This window comes from Bubalus kerabau, chromosome 5 (assembly GCF_029407905.1).
Source record: "Bubalus kerabau isolate K-KA32 ecotype Philippines breed swamp buffalo chromosome 5, PCC_UOA_SB_1v2, whole genome shotgun sequence".
Lineage (NCBI taxonomy): Eukaryota > Metazoa > Chordata > Mammalia > Artiodactyla > Bovidae > Bubalus > Bubalus kerabau.
The window spans coordinates 46,795,282-46,799,941 of NC_073628.1; positions in this window are offsets into that span (position 1 = coordinate 46,795,282).

A 4,660-nucleotide genomic window follows, 5' to 3' on the forward strand; every position below is an offset into this window, starting at 1 on the left:
CATACAGGGTTATCATCACCATCTTTCTAAATTCCATATAATGCGTTAGTATACCGTATTGGTGTTTTACTTTCTGACTTACTTCACTCTGTATAATTGGCTCCAGTTTCATCCACCTCATTAGAACTGATTCAAATGTATTCTTTTTAATGGCTGAGTAATACTCCATTGCGTGTATGTACCACCGCCTTCTTATCCATTCATCTGCTGATGGACATCTAGGTTGCTTCCATGTCCTGGCTATTATAAACAGTGCTGTGATGAACATTGGGGTACATGTGTCTCTTTCCCTTCTGGTTTCCTCTGTGTGTATGCCCAGCAGAGGGATTGCTGGGTCATAAGGCAGTTCTATTTCCAGGTTTTTAAGGAATATCCACACTGTTCTCCATAGTGGCTGTACTAGTTTGCATTCCCATCAACAGTGTAAGAGGGTTCCCTTTTCTCCATATCCTCTCCAGCATTTATTGATTGTAGACTTTTGGATCGCAGCCATTCTGACTGGCGTGAAATGGTACCTCATTGTGGTTTTGATTTGCATTTCTCTGATAATGAGTGATGTTGAGCATCTGTTCATGTGTTTGTTAGCCCTCTGTTTGTCTTCTTTGGAGAAATGTCTATTTAGTTCTTTGGCCCATTTTTTGATTGGGTCGTTTATTTTTCTGGAGTTGAGCTGTAGGAGTTGCTTGTATATTTTTGAGATTAGCTGTTTGTCAGTTGCTTCATTTGCTATGATTTTCTCCCATTCTGAAGGCTGTCTTTTCACCTTGCTTATAGTTTCTTTTGTTGTGCAGAAGCTTTTAATTTTAATTAGATCCCATTTGTTTATTTTTGCTTTTATTTCCAATATTCTGGGAGGTGGGTCTTAGAGGATCCTGCTGTGATGTATGTCGGAGAGTGTTTTGCCTAGGCTCTCGTCTAAGAGTTTTATAGTATCTGGTCTTACATTTAGATCTTTAATCCATTTTGAGTTTATTTTTGTGTATGGTGTTAGAAAGTGTTCTGGTTTCATCCTTCTACAAGTGGTTGGCCAGTTTTTCCAGCACCATTTGTTAAAGAGATTGTCTTTTCTCCATTGTATATTTTTGCCTTCTTTGTCAAAGATAAGGTGTCCATAGGTGCATGGATTTATCTCTGGGCTTTCTATTTTGTTTCATTGGTCTATATTTCTGTCTTTGTGACAGTACCATACTGTTTTGATGACTGTGGCTTTGTAGTAGAGCCTGAAGTCAGGCAGGTTGATTCCTCCAGTTTCATTCTTCTTTCTCAAGATTGCTTTGGCTATTTGAGGTTTTTTATATTTCCATACAAATTGTGAAATTATTTGTCCTAGCTCTGTGAAAAATACTGTTGGTAGCTTGATAGGGATTGCATTGAATCTATAAATTGCTTTGGGTAGTATACTCATTTTCACTATATTGATTCTTCTGATCCATGAACATGGAATATTTCTCATCTATTAGTGTCCTCTTTGATTTCTTTCACCAGTGTTTTATAGTTTTCTATATATAGGTCTTTAGTTTCTTTAGGTAGATATATTCCGAAGTATTTTATTCTATTTGTTGCAATAGTGAATGGGATTATTTCCTTAATTTCTCTTTCTATTTTCTCATTATTAGTGTATAGGAATTCAAGGGATTTCTGTGTGTTGATTTTATATCCTGCAACTTTACTATATTCATTGATTAGCTCCAATAATTTTCTGGTGGAGTCTTTAGGGTTTTCTATGTAGAGGATCATGTCATCTGCAAACAGTGAGAGTTTTACTTCTTCTTTTCCAATTTGGATTCCTTTTATTTCTTTTTCTGCTCTGATTGATGTAGCCAAAACTCCCAAAACTATGTTGAATAGTAGTGGTGAGAATGGCCACCCTTGTCTTTTTCCTGACTTCAGGGGAAATTCTTTCAATTTTTCACCATTGAGGATAATGTTTGCTGTGGGTTTGTCATATATAGCTTTTATTATGTTGAGATATGTTCCTTCTATTCCTGTTTTCTGGAGAGTTTTTATCATAAATGGATGTTAAATTTTGTCAAAGGCTTTCTCTGCATCTATTGAGATAATCATATGGCTTTTATTTTTCAATTTGTTAATGTGGTGTATTACATTGATTGATTTGTGGATATTGAAGAATCCTTGCATCCCTGGGATAAAGTCCACTTGGTCATAGTGTATTATCTTTTTAATGTGTTGTTGGATTCTGATTGTTTGAATTTTGTTAAAGATTTTTGCATCCATGTTCATCAGTGATATTGGCCTGTAGTTTTCCTTTTTTGTGGCATCTTTGTCAGGTTTTGGTATTAGGGTGATGGTGGCCTCATAGAATGAGTTTGGAAGTTTACCTTCCTCTGAAATTTTCTGGAAGAGTTTGAATAGGATAGGTGTTAGCTCTTCTCTAAATTTTTGCTGGAATTCAGTTGTGAAACCATCTGGACCTGAGATTTTGCTTGCTGGAAGATTTCTGATTACAGTTTCAATTTCCGTGCTTGTTTTGGGTCTGTTAAGATTTTCTATTTCTTCCTGGTTCAGTTTTGGAAAGTTGTACTTTTCTAAGAATTTGTCCATTTCTTCCATGTTGTCCAATTTCTGATAGTAGTCTCTTATGATCCTTTGTCTTTCTGTGTTGTCTGTTGTGATCTCTCCATTTTCATTTCTAATTTTATTGATTTGATTTTTCTCCCTTTGTTTCTTGATGAGTCTGGCTAATGGTTTGTCAATTTTTTTTATCCTTTCAAAGAACCAGCTTTTGCCTTTGTTGATTTTTGCTATGGTCGCTTTTGTTTCTTTTGCATTTATTTCTGCCCTAATTTTAAAGATTTCTTTCCTTCTACTAACTCAGGGGTTCTTCATTTCTTCATTTTCTAGTTGCTTTAGGTGTTGCATTAGATTATTTATTTGACTTTTTCTTGTTTCTTAAGGTATGCCTGTATTGCTATGAACTATCCCCTTAGCAATGCTTTTACAGTGTCACACAGGTTTTGAGTTGTTTTGTTTTCATTTTCATTCATTTCTATGCATATTTTGATTTCATTTTTGATTTATTCTGTGATTTGTTGGTTATTCAGCAGCGTGTTGTTCAACCTCCATATGTTGGAATTTTTAATATTTTTTTTTCCTGTAATTGAGATCTAATCTTATTGCACTGTGGTCAGAAAAGATGCTTGGAATGATTTCAATTTTTTTTGAATTTACCAAGGATAGAATTATGGCCCAGGATGTGTTCTATCCTGGAGAAGGTTCCATGTGTGCTTGAGAAAAAGGGGAAATTCGTTGTTTCGGGGTGAAATGTCCTATAGATATCAATTAGGTCTAACTGGTCTCTTGTATCATTTAAAGTTTGTGTTTCTTTGTTAATTTTCTGTTTAGTTGATCTATCCATAGGTGTGAGTGGGGTATTAAAGTCTCCTACTATTATTGTGTTATTGTTAATTTCCCCTTTCATACTTATTAGCATTTGTCTTACATATTGCGGTGCTCCTATGTTGGGTGCATATATATTTATAATTGTTATATCTTCTTCTTGGATTGATCCTTTGATCATTATGTAGTGTCCTTCTTTGTCTCTTTTCAAAGCCTTTGTTTTAAAGTCTATTTTATCTGATATAAGTATTGCTACTCCTGCTTTCTTTTGGTCCCTATTTGCATGGAAAATCTTTTTTCAGCCCTTCACTTTCAGTCTGTATGTGTCCCCTGTTTTGAGGTGGGTCCTTTTTAGACAACATATATAGGAGTCTTGTTTTTGTATCCATTCAGACAGTCTTTATCTTTTGGTTGGGGCATTCAACCCATTTATATTTAAAGTAATTATTGATAAGTATGATCCCATTGCCATTTACTTTAGTGTTTTGGGTTTGAATTTATACACCCTTTTTGTGTCTCCTGTCTAGAGAATATCCTTTAGCATTTGTTGGAGAGCTGGTTTGGTGGTGCTGAATTCTCTCAGATTTTGCTTGTCTGTAAAGCTTTTGATTTCTCCTTCATATTTGAAGGAGATCCTTGCTGGGTACAGTAATCTGTGCTGTAGGTTATTTTCTTTCATTACTTTAAGTATGTCTTGCCATTCCCTCTTGGCCTGAAGAGTTTCTATTTAAAGATCAGCTGTTGTCCATATGGGAATCCCCTTGTGTGTTATTTGTTGTTTTTCCCTTGCTGCTTTTAATATTTGTTCTTTGTGTTTGATCTTTGTTAATTTGATTAATATGTGTCTTGGGGTGTTTCGCCTTGGGTTTATCCTGTTTGGGACTCTCTGGGTTTCTTAGACTTGGGTGATTATTTCCTTCCCCATTTTAGGGAAGTTTTCAGCTATTATCTCCTCAAGTATTTTCTCATGGTCTTTCTTTTTGTCTTCTTCTGCTGGGACTCCTATGATTTGAATGTGTAGCATTTAATATTGTCCTGGAGGTCTCTGAGTTTGTCCTCATTTCTTTTAATTCGTTTTTATTTTTTCCTCTCTGATTCATTTATTTCTACCATTCTATATTCTACTTCACTAATCCTATCTTCTGCCTCCGTTTTTCTACTATTTGTTGCCTCCAGAGTGTTTTTTATGTCATTTATTGCATTATGCATTATATATTGACTCTTTTTTATTTCTTGTAGGTCCTTGTTAAACCTTTCTTGCATCTTCTCAATCCTTGTCTCCAGGCTATTTACCTGTGATTCC